This window comes from Rhinoderma darwinii, chromosome 2 (genome assembly GCF_050947455.1).
Source record: "Rhinoderma darwinii isolate aRhiDar2 chromosome 2, aRhiDar2.hap1, whole genome shotgun sequence".
Lineage (NCBI taxonomy): Eukaryota > Metazoa > Chordata > Amphibia > Anura > Rhinodermatidae > Rhinoderma > Rhinoderma darwinii.
This window is the reverse complement of record NC_134688.1, coordinates 217315307-217335556: the sequence shown is the minus strand read 5'-3', so window position 1 is coordinate 217335556 and position 20250 is coordinate 217315307.

Here is a 20250-nt window from a genome sequence, read left to right as displayed (position 1 = left end):
TATAATTTTTTTCGCCCGCTCAGCGGGCTACATCTGTCCTGCTGGCCTGAGTTTTTATATGGTAAGTCAGAGCGTCAAAGGCTAGATGAGTATAAAAAATTAGGGCTTTTTCACTACTAGTGTTTATGATATCATTTATTTCTTAGAATTAAATCGTACATTACGCACTCTGTGCGTAAAACAGGAGCAGCTAAAGAGGCTTTTGGGGGCTAAGAATGCGACGCAGACCCTTGACATTTTTTAGGGTAGGTCAGAGTGTCAACTGCTACCAGTGTAACAAATATTAGGTATATTCAAGAGTTAGTTTTTAAGATATAAATTTTTTAATAAAAATAAATTGAAGCCGTGTGTAGAAACAAGCGTTGCTAACGAGGAGTTTCCTCGCTAACCGCGCAACGTATCGTCACGAGTCTTGGCGTATATACTCAGAAGATGGTGACGTATAATAATTTCAGGGCTTGTAACTCCACATTGAGCGGTTACGGAAATAGTTTGGTAAAACTGTCAAAATTGAGCTCTAAATAAGGGAATTCCGCCATGTTTGTGGGGCAAAAGAGGTGTCACCTTTTAGAAAAGACGACCGAGTCAGGTGTCGTATTGTTCGGCTTTGCAAGGCGAACAAATGGACACCTAGCTAAGGTAATTCGGGTCACGGTTTAGTTTTCGACTGTCAAAGTTGGCCGTTGGAGCATTATGGTTGGCCGTAAACCGCGCACACCACCATTACGAAACTGTACAAATTTCAAGGTCAGACCTTTAGTGGTAAATTTCCGGAGTCAGAAACGATTCCGGTCGCTTCTCTGAAGATTTCATTTTTCACTTTGCACCACTGGGGGTGCTGGTGAAAGTCAATAATATATATATATATATATATATACACACAGCACCAGAACAAAGCTCAGTACATATATACAGCTCCAGAACCAAGCTCATTACATATATATACAGCACCAGAACTAAGCTTTGCACATATATACAGCACCAGAACCAAGCTCAGTCAATATATACAGACCCAGAACCAAGCTCAGTACATATACTGTATACAACACCAGAACCAAGCTCAGCACAAATACAGCTCAATTTAGTGCAACCCCTGCCATATAGGTTTGTACGGCGTAAAACTACAGCTCCCAGCATGGCCCGAACAATGGTAAGGATATGCTGGGAGTTGCTGTTTCACAAAAAAAATCATACTGTAATGGCAGGAAGGAGGTGAAGGGAAAGTGAGCCCTAATCTACCCACCGCCCTGTCCCTGCCTACTTGCAACGACCCGCCCTAGGCGACGAGGTACAACTGGGCGGCGGTCCCTACGCTGTCTAAGTGCACAGGAAAACAAACAGGGAACATGCAAGGGAAGGGGCAGTAGCCACGGAACGCCACGAGGAAACGCAGCGGCGAACGGACAGTCAGGACCTGGACGAAGTGAGTACACCCAAGCGGGCAAGGAGACAGAAGCAAGCCAGGGGCAAAGCAAAGCAGGTCAAGCAGAACTGCAGCAAGGCAGAAGCACGGCAGAAGCAGGCTGGAGCAAGCAGCAGTGGGGCCAGGAATCCAAAAGAATTACAAGCACTGAGGGAGAGAACAGGGTGGGTAATAAAGGACAGGGGGCAGAGCTAACTCCGACAGACCAGGCCGCGATAGGCTCTCCCACTCCTGAGCCTGCCACCCTGGTTGGTGGGAGATGGTGTCAGTCGAACAGGTCTGGCCTCAGGTGTGGATTGATTAATCCCAGGAGTATACCTAGATGAAGTACCTGGCAGATCCCTAACAGTACTCCCCCTTTTATGAGGGGCCACCGGACCCTTACTAAGGGGACCCGGTTTAGTGGGGAAGAGAAGGTGGAACCTCCTGATCAATACCCCAGCGTGAACATCACGGGCAGGTACCCAAGTCCTCTCCTCCGGCCCGTATCCTCTCCAATGGACCAGGTACTGGAGGGAGCCCTGGACCATCCTACTGTCCATAATCTTGGCCACCTCGAATTCCACCCCCTCAGGGGTGAGAACGGGAACAGGAGGTATCCTCGAGGGGGACCAGGACGGGGAGCAGCGTTTAAGGAGGGAGGCATGGAAGACGTCATGTATGCGAAATGATGGGGGGAGCTCCAGACGGAAGGATACAGGGTTGAGGACTTCAATGATCTTATAAGGTCCAATAAATCGGGGAGCAAACTTCCTGGACGGGACCTTAAGGCGCAAGTTCCTGGACGACAACCAGACCAAATCCCCGACGACAAACCGGGGGTTAGCAGAACGTCTACTATCCGCCTGAATCTTTTGTGCGCTCTGGGACGCCTCTAGGTTCTTCTGAACCTGGGCCCAGACAGAGCACAGTTCCCGATGAACATCCTCTACCTCAGGATTATTGGAACAACCAGGGGAGACGGAGGAGAATCTTGGGTTAAACCCGAAATTACAGAAAAACGGGGAGACCCCTGACGAGTTACTGACCCGGTTATTCAAGGAAAATTCAGCAAGGGGAAGGAATGAGACCCAATCGAATTGACAGTCAGAGATGAAACACCTTAAATATTGTTCCAGGGATTGGTTGGTCCTTTCCGTTTGGCCATTAGTTTCGGGATGGAAGGCGGAGGAGAAGGACAGATCAATCTCCAACTTTTTACAAAAAGCTCTCCAAAATAAGGAAACAAATTGTACCCCTCTGTCAGAAACGATATTGACTGGGGCCCCATGGAGACGCAGGATGTGTTTCACAAACAAAGAAGCTAACGTCTTGGCGTTAGGTAGCTTCTTAAGGGGCACAAAGTGGCACATCTTGCTGAAGCGGTCGACTACCACCCACACCACCGACTTGCCCTGAGATGGAGGCAAATCGGTGATAAAATCCATGGAGATATGGGTCCAAGGTCTCTGGGGAATGGGCAAGGAACGTAGTAGGCCCGCAGGTCGGGACCTAGGGGTTTTGGACCTAGCGCAAACCTCACAAGCGGCGACGTAAGCCCTAACGTCTTTAGGCAACCCAGGCCACCAATAGTTTCTGGTAATGAGGTGTTTGGTGCCCAAGATGCCAGGATGACCAGATAGAGCGGAGTCATAGTTTTCCCTGAGTACCCTCATCCGGTATTGCAGGGGAACAAACAGTTTGTCCCCAGGGACGTTCCCGCTACGTGACAGAGCATCAGCCTTAATATTCTTGGACCCAGCCCTATAGGTAACCAAGAAATTAAATCTGGTAAAGAATAGTGCCCACCGAGCTTGTCTAGGATTAAGCCTCCGGGCCGATTCTAGGAAAACCAGATTCTTGTGACCACCATTACCTGGTGTCTGGCCCCCTCCAGGAAGTGCCGCCACTCCTCAAAAGCCCATTTAATGGCTAGAAGTTCGCGGTTGCCAATATCATAGTTACTCTCCGTGGGCGAAAACTTCCTAGAGAAGTAAGCACAGGGGCGGAGATGGGTGAGGGAGCTGGTACCCTGGGACAAGACGGCCCCCACTCCCACCTCGGAAGCGTCAACCTCCACAATAAATGGCTCCTCTTGGTTGGGCTGAATCAGCACGGGGGCCGAGATAAAGCACTTCTTGAGGGTCTCAAAGGCCTGGACGGCCTCTGGGGGCCAATGGAGGACATCAGCACCCTTGCGGGTAAGGTCCGTAAGAGGCTTAGCGACGACCGAGAAGTTGGCAATAAATCTCCTGTAATAGTTGGCGAACCCTAAAAAACACTGTAACGCCTTAAGGGAGGCAGGTTGGACCCATTCCGCCACAGCCTGAACCTTGGCAGGGTCCATGCGGAATTCATGAGGAGTGAGGATTTGCCCTAAAAATGGTATCTCCTGTACCCCAAAGACACATTTTTCAGTCTTAGCAAACAGATTGTTCTCCCGAAGGACCTGGAGCACCTTCCTGACATGCTCCACGTGGGAGGACTAGTCCTTGGAAAACACCAGTATGTCATCAAGGTACACAACAAGAAAATTACCCAGGTACTCTCTCAGGATTTCATTAATAAAATTCTGGAAGACAGCAGGGGCATTACACAACCCAAAGGGCATGACCAGGTATTCGAAATGACCCTCGGGTGTGTTGAACGCAGTTTTCCACTCATCCCCCTCTTTGATGCGGATAAGGTTATATGCCCCCCGTAGATCGAACTTAGAAAACCATTGGGCTCCCTGAACCTGATTAAAAAGATCCGGAATCAAAGGAAGTGGGTACTGGTTCCTTACGGTGACCTTATTCAGGTTACGATAATCAATGCACGGCCTAAGACCACCATCCTTCTCCCCACGAAGAAGAAGCCAGCACCTACAGGAGAAGTCGAGGGGCGAATGAAACCCTTGGCCAGGCATTCTTGGATATACACCCTCATAGCTTCACGTTCAGGACATGAAAGATTAAATATCCTACACTTAGGAAGCTTGGCACCAGGCACCAAATCGATAGCGCAATCGTAATCTCTATGGGGGGGCAACACCTCGGAGGCCTCCTTAGAAAACACATCAGCGAAGTCCTGAACAAACTCAGGAAGCGTGTTTACCTCCTCCCGGGGAGAAATAGAGTTAACCGAAAGACATGACATAAGACATTCATTACCCCATTTGGTGAGATCCCCAGTATTCCAATCAAACGTGGGATTATGCAACTGCAACCAGGGAAGGCCTAAAACCAGATCAGAGGATAATCCCTGCATCACCAGTACAGAGCACTGCTCCAAATGCATGGAGCCAACACGGAGTTCAAAAACAGGAGTATGCTGAGTAAAATAACCATTAGCAAGGGGAGTTGAGTCGATTCCTACTACAGGGATAGGATAAGGTAAATCAATACAAGGCATCTTTAGAGACATAGCAAATTCCACAGACATGATATTAGCAGATGAGCCAGAATCCACGAAGGCACTGCCGGTAGCAGACCGGCCAGCAAACGAGACCTGAAAGGGAAGCAAAATTTTATTGCGTTTCACATTAACGGGAAATACCTGTGCGCCCAAGTGACCTCCCCGATGATCACTTAGGCGCGGAAGTTTTCCGGCTTCTTATTCTTGCGCCTGGGACAGGTGTTCAGTAGATGCTTGTCGTCCCCACAGTAGAAGCAGAGACCATTCATTCTGCGAAACTCCCTACGTTGTCGAGAGGACATGGAGGCCCCGAGTTGCATAGGTACCTCCGAGTCCTCCGTGGAGGGGCGAGGAGACGGGACCTCGGGGGGGATCGCAGAAAAGTCAGAGGGGAGCACACTGAAGCGTTCTAGCTGACGTTCCCTGAGACGTCGGTCAAGTCGTACTGCTAGGGCCATAACCTGGTCAAGGGAGTCAGACGAGGGGTAGCTAACCAGCAGATCCTTCAGGGCGTCAGATAATCCTAACCTAAACTGGCACCTTAGGGCCGGATCGTTCCACTGAGAAGCTACGCACCACTTCCTAAAATCAGAACAGTATTCCTCAACCGGTCTCCTACCCTGACGTAAGGTCACCAGCTGACTCTCGGCTAAAGCAGTCCTGTCAGTCTCGTCGTAAATGAGTCCGAGGGCAGAGAAAAAACGATCAACAGAGGAAAGTTCAGGGGCGTCAGGAGCCAAGGAGAAGGCCCACTCTTGGGGCCCTTCCTGGAGTCGGGATATGATGATACCCACCCGCTGGTTCTCGGAACCTGAGGAGTGGGGCTTTAGGCGGAAATACAGTCTGCAAGTCTCCCGGAAGGAGAGAAACGTCTTACGGTCCCCTGAGAACCGGTCAGATAACTTGAGGTCGGGTTCTAGAGGTGAGGTGAGGGGTACTACTAAAGCAGCGTCACCCTGATTGACCCTTTGGGCCAGGGCCTGGACCTGTAGGGAGAGGCCCTGCATCTGCTGGGTCAGGGTCTCAAGGGGGTCCATGATAGCGTCAGCGTAGGAGAAATGGTAGACTAGGTAAGGGCTTGTAATTATGTAATGGCAGGAAGGAGGTGAAGGGAAAGTGAGCCCTAATGTAATGGCCGGAAGGAGGTGAAGGGGAAGTGAGCCCTAATCTACCCACCGCCCTGTCCCTGCCTACTTGCAACGACCCGCCCTAGGCGACGAGGTACAACTGGGCGGCGGTCCCTACGCTGTCTAAGTGCACAGGAAAACAAACAGGGAACATGCAAGGGAAGGGGCAGTAGCCACGGAACGCCACGAGGAAACGGAGCGGCGAACGGACAGTCAGGACCAGGACGAAGTGAGTACACCCAAGCGGACAAGGAGACAGAAGCAAGCCAGGGGCAAAGCAAAGCAGGTCAAGCAGAACTGCAGCAAGGCAGAAGCACGGCAGAAGCAGGCTGGAGCAAGCAGCAGTGGGCCAGGAATCCAAAAGAATTACAAGCACTGAGGGAGAGAACAGGGCAGGTAATAAAGGACAGGGGGCGGAGCTAACTCCGACAGACCAGGCCGCGATAGGCTCTCCCACTCCTGAGCCTGCCACCCTGGTTGGTGGGAGATGGTGTCAGTCGAACAGGTCTGGCCTCAGGTGTGGATTGATTAATCCCAGGAGTATACCTAGATGAAGTACCTGGCAGATCCCTAACCGTACTCCCCCTTTTATGAGGGGCCACCGGACCCTTACTAAGGGGACCCGGTTTAGTGGGGAAGAGAAGGTGGAACCTCCTGATCAATACCCCAGCGTGAACATCACGGGCAGGTACCCAAGTCCTCTCCTCCGGCCCGTATCCTCTCCAATGGACCAGGTACTGGAGGGAGCCCTGGACCATCCTACTGTCCATAATCTTGGCCACCTCGAATTCCACCCCCTCAGGGGTGAGAACGGGAACAGGAGGTATCCTCGAGGGGGACCAGGACGGGGAGCAGCGTTTAAGGAGGGAGGCATGGAAGACGTCATGTATGCGAAATGATGGGGGGAGCTCCAGACGGAAGGATGCAGGGTTGAGGACTTCAATGATCTTATAAGGTCCAATAAATCGGGGAGCAAACTTCCTGGACGGGACCTTAAGGCGCAAGTTCCTGGACGACAACCAGACCAAATCCCCGACGACAAACCGGGGGTTAGCAGAACGTCTACTATCCGCCTGAATCTTTTGTGCGCTCTGGGACGCCTCTAGGTTCTTCTGAACCTGGGCCCAGACAGTGCACAGTTCCCGTTGAACATCCTCTACCTCAGGATTATTGGAACAACCAGGGGAGACGGAGGAGAATCTTGGGTTAAACCCGAAATTACAGAAAAACGGGGAGACCCCTGACGAGTTACTGACCCGGTTATTCAAGGAAAATTCAGCAAGGGGAAGGAATGAGACCCAGTCGAATTGACAGTCAGAATGAAACACCTTAAATATTGTTCCAGGGATTGGTTGGTCCTTTCCGTTTGGCCATTAGTTTCGGGATGGAAGGCGGAGGAGAAGGACAGATCAATCTCCAACTTTTTACAAAAAGCTCTCCAAAATAAGGAAACAAATTGTACCCCTCTGTCAGAAACGATATTGACTGGCGCCCCATGGAGACGCAGGATGTGTTTCACAAACAAAGAAGCTAACGTCTTGGCGTTAGGTAGCTTCTTAAGGGGCACAAAGTGGCACATCTTGCTGAAGCGGTCGACTACCACCCACACCACCGACTTGCCCTGAGATGGAGGCAAATCGGTGATAAAATCCATGGAGATATGGGTCCAAGGTCTCTGGGGAATGGGCAAGGAACGTAGTAGGCCCGCAGGTCGGGACCTAGGGGTTTTGGACCTAGCGCAAACCTCACAAGCGGCGACGTAAGCCCTAACGTCTTTAGGCAACCCAGGCCACCAATAGTTTCTGGTAATGAGGTGTTTGGTGCCCAAGATGCCAGGATGACCAGATAGAGCGGAGTCATGGTTTTCCCTGAGTACCCTCAGCCGGTATTGCAGGGGAACAAACAGTTTGTCCCCAGGGACGTTCCCGGGAGCAGCACCCTGATCAGCCGCGATATCAGAAGCTAAATCAGAATCCGTGGCAGAGACGATTATACCAGGGGGTAAAATACAAGCAGGATCCTTCTCAGAAGGAGGATTGGCCATGAAACTACGTGACAGAGCATCAGCCTTAATATTCTTGGACCCAGCCCTATAGGTAACCAAGAAATTAAATCTGGTAAAGAATAGTGCCCACCGAGCTTGTCTAGGATTAAGTCTCCGGGCCGATTCTAGGAAAACCAGATTCTTGTGATCCGTAAGGACCGTTACCTGGTGTCTGGCCCCCTCCAGGAAGTGCCGCCACTCCTCAAAAGCCCATTTAATGGCTAGAAGTTCGCGGTTGCCAATATCATAGTTACTCTCCGTGGGCGAAAACTTCCTAGAGAAGTAAGCACAGGGGCGGAGATGGGTGAGGGAGCTGGTACCCTGGGACAAGACGGCCCCCACTCCCACCTCGGAAGCGTCAACCTCCACAATAAATGGCTCCTCTTGGTTGGGCTGAATCAGCACGGGGGCCGAGATAAAGCACTTCTTGAGGGTCTCAAAGGCCTGGACGGCCTCAGGGGGCCAATGGAGGACATCAGCACCCTTGCGGGTAAGGTCCGTAAGAGGCTTAGCGACGACCGAGAAGTTGGCAATAAATCTCCTGTAATAGTTGGCGAACCCTAAAAAACACTGTAACGCCTTAAGGGAGGCAGGTTGGACCCATTCCGCCACAGCCTGAACCTTGGCAGGGTCCATGCGGAATTCATGAGGAGTGAGGATTTGCCCTAAAAATGGTATCTCCTGTACCCCAAAGACACATTTTTCAGTCTTAGCAAACAGATTATTCTCCCGAAGGACCTGGAGCACCTTCCTGACATGCTCCACGTGGGAGGACCAGTCCTTGGAAAACACCAGTATGTCATCAAGGTACACAACAAGAAAATTACCCAGGTACTCTCTCAGGATTTCATTAATAAAATTCTGGAAGACAGCAGGGGCATTACACAACCCAAAGGGCATGACCAGGTATTCGAAATGACCCTCGGGTGTGTTGAACGCAGTTTTCCACTCATCCCCCTCTTTGATGCGGATAAGGTTATATGCCCCCCGTAGATCGAACTTAGAAAACCATTGGGCTCCCTGAACCTGATTAAAAAGATCCGGAATCAAAGGAAGTGGGTACTGGTTCCTTACGGTGACCTTATTCAGGTTACGATAATCAATGCACGGCCTAAGACCACCATCCTTCTTCCCCACGAAGAAGAAGCCAGCACCTACAGGAGAAGTCGAGGGGCGAATGAAACCCTTGGCCAGGCATTCTTGGATATACACCCTCATGGCTTCACGTTCAGGACATGAAAGATTAAATATCCTACCCTTAGGAAGCTTGGCACCAGGCACCAAATCGATAGCGCAATCGTAATCTCTATGGGGGGGCTACACCTCGGAGGCCTCCTTAGAAAACACATCGGCGAAGTCCTGAACAAACTCAGGAAGCGTGTTTACCTCCTCCCGGGGAGAAATAGAGTTAACAGAAAGACATGAAATAAGACATTCATTACCCCATTTGGTGAGATCCCCAGTATTCCAATCAAACGTGGGATTATGCAACTGCAACCAGGGAAGGCCTAAAACCAGATCAGACGATAATCCCTGCATCACCAGTACAGAGCACTGCTCCAAATGCATGGAGCCAACAAGGAGTTCAAAAACAGGAGTATGCTGAGTAAAATAACCATTAGCAAGGGGAGTGGAGTCGATTCCTACTACAGGGATAGGATAAGGTAAATCAATACAAGGCATCTTTAGAGACATAGCAAATTCCGCAGACATGATATTAGCAGATGACCCTGAATCCACGAAGGCACTGCCAGTGGCAGACCGGCCAGCAAACGAGACCTGAAAGGGAAGCAAAATTTTATTGCGTTTCACATTAACGGGAAATACCTGTGCGCCCAAGTGACCTCCCCGATGATCACTTAGGCGCGGAAGTTTTCCGGCTTCTTATTCTTGCGCCTGGGACAGGTGTTCAGTAGATGCTTGTCGTCCCCACAGTAGAAGCAGAGACCATTCATTCTGCGAAACTCCCTACGTTGTCGAGGGGACATGGAGGCCCCGAGTTGCATAGGTACCTCCGAGTCCTCCGTGGAGGGGCGAGGAGACGGGACCTCGGGGGGGATCGCAGAAAAGTCAGAGGGGAGCACACTGAAGCGTTCTAGCTGACGTTCCCTGAGACGTCGGTCAAGTCGTACTGCTAGGGCCATAACCTGGTCAAGGGAGTCAGAAGAGGGGTAGCTAACCAGCAGATCCTTCAGGGCGTCAGATAATCCTAACCTAAACTGGCACCTTAGGGCCGGATCGTTCCACTGAGAAGCTACGCACCACTTCCTAAAATCAGAACAGTATTCCTCAACCGGTCTCCTACCCTGACGTAAGGTCACCAGCTGACTCTCGGCTAAAGCAGTCCTGTCAGTCTCGTCGTAAATGAGTCCGAGGGCAGAGAAAAAACGATCAACAGAGGAAAGTTCAGGGGCGTCAGGAGCCAAGGAAAAGGCCCACTCTTGGGGCCCTTCCTGGAGTCGGGATATGATGATACCCACCCGCTGGTTCTCGGAACCTGAGGAGTGGGGCTTTAGGCGGAAATACAGTCTGCAAGTCTCCCGGAAGGAGAGAAACGTCTTACGGTCCCCTGAGAACCGGTCAGGTAACTTGAGGTCGGGTTCTAGAGGTGAGGTGAGGGGTACTACTAAAGCAGCGTCACCCTGATTGACCCTTTGGGCCAGGGCCTGGACCTGTAGGGAGAGGCCCTGCATCTGCTGGGCCAGGGTCTCAAGGGGGTCCATGATAGCGTCAGCGTAGGAGAAATGGTAGACTAGGTAAGGGCTTGTAATTATGTAATGGCCGGAAGGAGGTGAAGGGGAAGTGAGCCCTAATCTACCCACCGCCCTGTCCCTGCCTACTTGCAACGACCCGCCCTAGGCGACGAGGTACAACTGGGCGGCGGTCCCTACGCTGTCTAAGTGCACAGGAAAACAAACAGGGAACATGCAAGGGAAGGGGCAGTAGCCACGGAACGCCACGAGGAAACGGAGCGGCGAACGGACAGTCAGGACCAGGACGAAGTGAGTACACCCAAGCGGACAAGGAGACAGAAGCAAGCCAGGGGCAAAGCAAAGCAGGTCAAGCAGAACTGCAGCAAGGCAGAAGCACGGCAGAAGCAGGCTGGAGCAAGCAGCAGTGGGCCAGGAATCCAAAAGAATTACAAGCACTGAGGGAGAGAACAGGGCAGGTAATAAAGGACAGGGGGCGGAGCTAACTCCGACAGACCAGGCCGCGATAGGCTCTCCCACTCCTGAGCCTGCCACCCTGGTTGGTGGGAGATGGTGTCAGTCGAACAGGTCTGGCCTCAGGTGTGGATTGATTAATCCCAGGAGTATACCTAGATGAAGTACCTGGCAGATCCCTAACACCTAATCTACCCACCGCCCTGTCCCTGCCTACTTGCAACGACCCGCCCTAGGCGACGAGGTACAACTGGGCGGCGGTCCCTACGCTGTCTAAGTGCACAGGAAAACAAACAGGGAACATGCAAGGGAAGGGGCAGTAGCCACGGAACGCCACGAGGAAACGGAGCGGCGAACGGACAGTCAGGACCAGGACGAAGTGAGTACACCCAAGCGGGCAAGGAGACAGAAGCAAGCCAGGGGCAAAGCAAAGCAGGTCAAGCAGAACTGCAGCAAGGCAGAAGCACGGCAGAAGCAGGCTGGAGCAAGCAGCAGTGGGGCCAGGAATCCAAAAGAATTACAAGCACTGAGGGAGAGAACAGGGCGGGTAATAAAGGACAGGGGGCGGAGCTAACTCCGACAGACCAGGCCGCGATAGGCTCTCCCACTCCTGAGCCTGCCACCCTGGTTGGTGGGAGATGGTGTCAGTCGAACAGGTCTGGCCTCAGGTGTGGATTGATTAATCCCAGGAGTATACCTAGATGAAGTACCTGTCAGATCCCTAACACATACCACCCATCATCTCGCTGCAGATCATACGGTGACTACAGTACTGAATAGAGGCAGAATAAACATTTACATTAAGTGACTCACTAGTGACGTATTTTTCCCTTTTCTTCTCCATCCGGTCAGGACCTCTATGATGACTTCTCCCAAGTTTGCCGCTCAGATGTCTTCAGCTTCTCACTATTCAAACATTTCTGCACCTATAAACGAAGATAGAATTCTCATGGTGACCCACACTGTAAATGTGACACACACCCCTAAATATAATAGTTCCATACCTGAACCTCTACTTATAATAGCACCATAGACTGTGTCCTTGATTATAATAGCACCAAACACTATGTCCCTGATTATAATAGCACCATACATTGCATCCCTGATTATAATAGCACCATACACTGTGTCCCTGATTATAAAAGCACCATACACTGTGTCCTACACACAGTGCTCCCAGTAGATAGTGCCCGCATAGAGCCCCCTGTAGAAAGTGACCCGAATATAACCTCTCTGTAGATTGCGCCCCACATATTGCACCCCCTTTATATAGTGCCCCACATATAGCCTCCCCTGTAGACTGTGACCCACAGATAGGACTGTCCTGGAAGCCACCGGATCAGTTCTTCCAAAACTAAAAGATGACGTGGAACTTTTGTAGAAATTTCTTGAACCTTGTGATGGTGTCTCCAGACATTGCTCTATGACCTGGATATAACTGTGCATAGGACTATCTTTACAGCCTGTGGACTGTTCCTACTGAACTGCAATAAGTGGCTTATGAGTGAGGTGGCCAGAGTCCTGTGCAGGCCAGATGGCCAGCTCACTTATTGTATGAGGAGAGCGGTTGAAATGGTGCATTATGTGTGGTTTATTGTAAGCCCTCAGCAGAGTGGAATCATTCTGTAATCAGGTACCACAGGTCATGTCTCCAGCATATTCACAATCAGATGAGACATCGGTGCAGCCACAAGACATAAAGTGCCCTCATTGTCCAGTCTCCACAGGGGATCATCAGGAGGCAACACCATCACTCAGCTAGTGTGCAGACCAGCAAACCAAGCAGATCCAATTATCTCCCCCCACTGAGTTCTCACCCTGGCTGTGGCAGACAATAGACAAGCAATACACATAATAGTACAAAGACCACAACTCACATACAGACAGTAGAAATACAAACTAAAGTCATTATAACAAATCATGGTGACTAGAAACTGACAAGGATGACTAAAAACACACACTCAAATAACCCACCAGAAGGGGAGTAAACGTGGGCACAAAATAGCCAAACCCACATGTAATCAAAATGCTGCCTAACTAGTTAGAAATAATGTCTAAGTAGACTCGAAGAGCCCTATAAGAACATGAAGGCACAGATGGCCAAGAGACTCAAACTAACCGTAGCTGATCGTAATGAATAAATTATGTAAGGACTAAAGGCCAGCACATACCCTGGGACATGATGGAGAGCGGTGCAAAAGTTCCAAAGTGGATGGATGAGTGAACGCCTCGACGCGCATTTCGCCCTGTAGACCGGCTTCGTCAGGATTTATTGCATCCAATGCTAACCGACCAGGTCACCTTCCACGCAGGGACAGCACACAGTCCCCAAAATCAGGTACTCACAGGAATCTCCTCAGAGAGCTGGCCTCAGCTTTCAGCTCTCAGTAAAGTCTACATCCAGGAGATCTCCCATCCTCCCCAGGACAAGCCCTTATATACCCCTCAGGGGGAGGAAAATCTTGGATGGTTGACTCTGTTTGTCCATGGTCTGTTCCATCTGACCCTGCTGTATTTTTTTCCGTGTATGGTTCCTCTTTTATCCTGTATTATGTCATTGTTCAATATATTTAATAAAGACTTTTGTACTCTTGTATATCATCAGTATACTATTTCTTTAAGGGTTATGTCCATTTTTTTGGTTTGCTTTTAGGTTGTTCACTTCCCTACTGGTCTGCTCTTATTTCCTGCTACCAACGGACTCCACTTCCCTCCTGGTCTGCTCTTATTTCCTGCCTACCTGAAGACACACCAACTTGGACCACATGGATCGCTAAGTTTCTACGTGTAGCAGCAGCTACACGTTATGCTCTCCCCCCTCCTTACTTCAACCCTTTACCTGCATATCCCTTGGTACCTGTTTAACCCTTTCCCACCATTTACACAGCAACCAATTCCCCTTGTTAACCCTTTATCCTCTTGCTGTACCTGGTAACCCTTGCTATTAATCCTTAGTGTACAGGGATAGTTATTGCTAGGAAAGAGTGGGACAGAAATAGTGAGCATGTATTGTATTGTAACGTAACTGTATTCATATGTATGTTTAGGTATGTGGGTGGAGGTATAACTTAGGTTTGTGATACTGTGGTTATACTGTACTACGTGTAGTGTGAGTATAATCAGTATATATTAACGTGTTATATGTATTGGGGTATACGGATACTATACTGTGATTGGTTACTATGTTTTGTGTTTGGTGTATTTTATATGTAAGTGTGATTATTGTTAGTATTAAAGATTACCCTTTATTTACTATACAATTGTATTTATACGGTCTTATTCCCTTGAGTAGCAGAAAAGCAATTAGATCGACGTTAGTATAAGGAAAAGGTAGGGGAACTAGGCATAACCCTAGAGACTCTGATTATAAAGGAGGTAGCAATAGTGGGTGACACAAGAAGGTGAAACCCGCTATTATACCATGTGTTATACCATGTGTTATATGTGTTATATGTGTGTGTGTTTATATTATATATATATATATATATATATATATATATATAAAAAGATAGATAGATAGATAGATAGATAGATATAGATAGATAGATAGATAGATAGATAGATAGATAGATAGATAGATAGATAGATAGATAGATAGATAGATAGATAGATAGATAGATAGATAGATAGATAGATAGATAGATAGATATAGAGCCCTTCTTCAGATATACAGTTAACTATAGTCTTTACATAAAATGTATAGCTGAAAGTGTAATGAAGCTATAAAGCATACAATAGATTACATAGGTAGATAATCTCACAATACTATTGTGGAATCATAGTATTGATATCTTCCCCCTTCTTGCATTCTGGGCCCTAATGACCAAGCCATTTTTTACGTTTTTCCATCGTCACATTTGAAGAGCTATAACTTTTTTATTTTTGCGTCGACATAGCTGTATAAGGTCTTGTTTTTTGCGGGACAAGTAGTTCTTTTTAATAGCACCATTTTGGGGTACATATAATTTATTCATTAACTTTTATTAACTTTTTTTGGGGGGTGATAGAAGAAAACCTGAAATTTCACCACTCTTTTTTTGCGCCCTAAATCTACGTCATTTACCGTGTGGTTTAAATAACACAATAACTTTATTCAACGGGTTGTTACGATTGCAAAGATACCAAATTTGTATAGATTTGTATGTTTTACTACTTACACAGTAAAAACACTTTTTTTTCAAAATTATTTGTTCTTGCGTCTCCATATTTGAAGAGCTATAACTATTTTATTGTTCCGCCGATGCAGTTGTATGAGGGCTTTTGAGGGCCGACTTGTAGTTTTTATTGGTACCATTTGAGAGTAGATACGATTTTTTGATCACTTTTTATCAAATTTTTTTAAAGTCAAGATTAACAGAAATCAGCAATTTTTCCATTGTTTTTTATTTTATTTTTTAAGGCTTTCACCGTGCGGGTTAAATTACGTAACAGCTTTATAGTCGGGGTCATTATGGATGCGGCGATACCAAATATGTGTGACTTTTTTGCTTTATTGTGTTTTTTTTAATAGTAAAGCATTTTGTAAGGGGAAAAAGTGTTTGTTTTTTTTTCACTTTTTTTTTAATTAACTTTATTCAACTTTTTTTTAACTTTTATACTAGTCATACTAGGGGACTTTAATATGCGATCATCCGATCGCTATTATAATACACTGTATTACTGCCTGTCCGTTTAAAACGGACAGGCATCTGCTAGGACATGACTCTGGCATAGCCTAGCAGGCATTCACTACAGGCAGAACTGGGAGCCTTTATTAGGCCCCCGGCTGCCATAGAAGACACAGACACTCGGTGATCTTATCGCCGGGTGTGGTTGGGATGAGAGGGAGCTCCCTCCCTCTCTCCAAAACAACTCAGATGCGGCGCACGCTACTGAGCACCGCATCTGATGGGTTAAACAGGTGAGATCGATACTAATATCGATCTCACACGTTCGAGCAGGGACGCCCCCAGCTCTCAGCTACATCTGGCAGCTGAGAGCAGGCTGATTTGACAGCTCCCTGCTCTGTTTACTTTATTCTGATGCAGCGACGTATAAAGGCTATTGCATCAGAATAAAGCACACTAATGACTGCCGTGAAAAGGCGTATCGGCGGTCATTAAGGGGCTAGAGATGGTTATATAGCCAATACAAAGCAGAGTAAACCAAAATTTAAACCAAAACAGATGCCACATGACATTCAATTGGTATAAGAGAGCCCAATTAATATGTTACACTTCTAGAACTATGGGGCCAAGCTTTCCACTCCTCCTCCATTTTCAAACCAAAAATACTATAGAAAAGTATTTTTTCACAGTTATACGTGCTAAGGAGAGTAATTATTTTTGTCAGATGAGGAACAGTCTTACTTTTCCAGTATCTAGTAAGAAGTAGTTTAGCTGACAACAGGTTATGTCCTATTAGTGATCTAAGGTGACGTGGAATTATAACACAAAGTCTAACAAACCTACAGCTAGATACACATAGCTCCACATTTCTACAGCTAGATACAAATAGTCATACAGACCTACAGCTAGATACACATAGTCCCACATTTCTACAGCTAGATACAAATAGTCCTACACACCTACAGCTAGATACACATAGTCCTACAGACCTACAGCTAGATACACATAGTCCTACGGACAAATAGCTAGATACACATAGTCCTACAGACCTACAACTAGTAACACATAGTCCACCAGACAAACAGCTATATACACATAGTCCTACGTACATACCTACAACTAGATACACAGTTTTACAGACCTACAACTAGATAAACATAGTCCTACAGACCTACAACTAGATACACATAGTCCTACAGACCTACAACTAGATTCACATAGTCCTACAGACCTACAGCTAGATACACATAGTCCTACAGACCTACAACTAGAAACACATAGTCCTACAGACCTACAACTAGATTCACATAGTCCTACAGACCTACAACTAGATTCACATAGTCCTACAACTAGATAAACATAGTCCTACGTACATACCTACAACTAGATTCACATAGTACTACAGACCTACAGATACACGTAGTCCTACAGATCTACAGCTAGATACACATAGTAATACAGACCTACAACTAGATACACATAGTCCTACAGAACTACATCTAGATGCACATAGTACTACCGACCTACAGCTAGATACACATATTCCTACAGACCAAAAGCTAGATACACATAGTCCTACAGACCTACAACTAGATACACATAGTCCTACAGACCTTAAGTAGTGTAATATATTCTATCAGCGATCAGAGCTGCTGGTATTCAAGTCCTGTAGTGGGACCAAAAAAAAAGTTTACAAATATTTTATAAAAGTGTAAAAATAAAAAGGTAAGATTTACAAAAACAAAAAAAGCTTTTTTACCCTCTATCACGACAGGTGGATATTGTATGAAACTGGTCGTCATCTGCTGGTTGTTGGTTTTTTCCTGTGCATTCGTTAAAACTGTAATGGTATTGTCGTTAACCTTTTGTGGATAAAATATTATTGACCATTTTTTCTGGGACCTCGTCCCTTTGCTAGAAATTGCAAGTACAGAAACCTACATGGTCCAACTTGAAGCTTCCTTACTATGTATACCTGTAGTCATTATGCCGACCATCGTAATCATTATCTCTTATGGTAAAATTGCATCTGTCATCTTAAGGATTCCATCCGGTACAGGTAGGCAGAAAGCCTTCTCCACCTGTAGCTCCCACCTCACAGTGGTCTCCATATTTTACTGCTCTCTGTGCACTGCTTATGTCACTGCTTATGGGCAGTGTTAAAAGCATCCCAGCCTCTAACGAGCGGTCTAGGGTTTAAGTGGCAAAAAAATTCCGAGCGCCCTAGAGTGTGTTTTAGAGTCCATTTTACCTTTTGGGACCGAAATTTTCTATGGACGGACGCGGTCCATTATTGACTTTCACCTGCACCGCCGGCAGTGCAAGGGAAAAAATGAAATCTCAACAGAGCTGTGTGTCTGGGGTCTGTATACTAGACCCTAGACCAGGCCCCATAAACTAATACAGACCCGAGACCCCTAAATACAGACCCCCTAAATACAGACCCCCTAAATACAGACCGCAGACCTACATAGTTATCTGAGCTGTAGCAGAGCTGTGTTTGTAGCAAAGCAGTGTTTTTGAGTGCGCGCACAGCAGAGCTGTGTATGTGTGCGCAGCAGAGCTGTGTGTGTGTGTGCGTGTGTGTGTGTGTGCAGAGCAGAGCTGTGTGTGTGTGCGCACATGAGAGCTGTGTGTTGCGTGGAGCAGAGCTGTGTGTGTGTGCGCTGCAGAGCTGTGTGTTTGTGCGTGCAGCAGATCTGTGTGTGCGTGTGCAGCAAAGCTGTGTGTGTGTGCAGCACAGCTGTGTGTGTGTAGCAAAGCTGTGTGTGTAGCAGAGCTCTGTGTGAGTTTGCGGCAGAGCTGTGTGTGTGTAGCAGAGCTGTGTTTGTAGCAGAGCTGTGTGTGTACACGCATCAGAGCTGTGTGTGCGAATGCTGCAGAGCTGTGTGTTTGTGCGCGCAGCAGAGCTGGGTGTGTATGAGCGCGCAGCAAAGCTGGGTGTGTGTGCATGCGCAGCAGAGCAGTGTGTGTGGGCGTAGCAGAGCTGTGCGTGTGCGCGGAGCAGAGCTGTGAGTGTTCCTGTGCAGCAAAGCTGTGTGTGTGCGCGTGCAGAAGAGCTGTGTGTGTGTGAGTGCGGCAGAGCTGTGTGTGCGGCAGAGCTGTGTGTGCGTGTTCGCGCAGGAGAGCTGTCTGTTTGTGCACAGCAAAGATTTTTGTGTGTGCGCGCGCGCGCAGCAGGGCTGTGTGTGTGCGCGTGTGTAGAGGAGCTGTGTGTGTGCGTGCGCAGCGAATCTTTGTGTATAGCAAAGCTGTGTGTGTAGCAGAGTAGTGTGTGTGAGTGTGTGCACAGTAAAGCTGTGTGTGTGTGCGTGCAGCAGGGCTGTGTGTGTGTGTGCGCGCAGCAGGGCTGTGTGTGTGTGTGCGCGCAGTAGAGCTGTGGGTGCGCGCAGCAGAGCTGTGTGTGTGAGCGGAGCAGGGCTGTGTGTGTGCGCGCAGCAAAGCTGTGTGTGCGCGGAGCAGAGCAGTGTGTTATAGTATCACAGTCTCCATTGTTTTATATGATAGAAACATGGCTCCATTCATAGGAAAATAATAATTTAGCAAAAATACCTGCAAAGCAAATTCATTCCTAAATTCCAACAAAGACATTTAGGCCTCATGCACACGACCGTGTTTTTCCGTCCGCAATTCCCCCGCAAATCCACGGGAGAATTGCGGACCCATTCTTTTCTATGGGGCCGTGCACACGACCGTAGTTTTTGCGGTCCGTGCACGGCCCGGGAACCCGGACCGCAGAAAGTACGGACATGTCCTATTATGGTCCGGAGTTGCGGTCCGGGCTCATTGAAAACAATGGCCCGGCCATGTGCATGTGCGGGCGGCTTGCGGCTGACAGTCCGCTGACAGTCCGCAGCCGGCCGACACGAAAATCACGGGCGTGCACACGGCTACGGTCGGGCTACGGTCGTGTGCATGAGGCCTTAGTTATATACTGCCAGCATATTCCACAGCGTGATACAGAGAATGCGATCTGTTACTACTTTCACTGGGACTCACTATCTAAATTCACCTTTTAGTTTGGATAAAGAGGGTAGAAGGAAACCCCCACAAACACCAAGGAAGAACATACAAACTCTGTGCCACCCAGGATCCCTGTGCTACAAGACAACAGGGCTAACCACTCCCCATAGGGTTTTACGTTTTCCCTTTAATTGTAATATAATTTTTTTTCTTCACACCCCATTATAATAAACATTTAATATATTGATTTTGAATATAAAACTAGTTAAAAACAAACACATCATTTTGCTCTCTGATTTTATTCATTTGGTTCTGTCCTAATCATAAAATATTTCATTGATATAATTCTTGACGAATCAGCATCATCCACTTCTATTCACAACGCCCAGCTTCTGGCAGTGCACAGACACACAGCGTGTCCTCGCGAGATCACGCTGTGACGTCACTCACTTCCTCCCACAGGAACTTCATCGCGTCGGATGAGCGAGGACACGCTGTGTGTCTGTGAACTGCCAGAAGCTGGGTGGTAACAATGGGAAGTGGATGA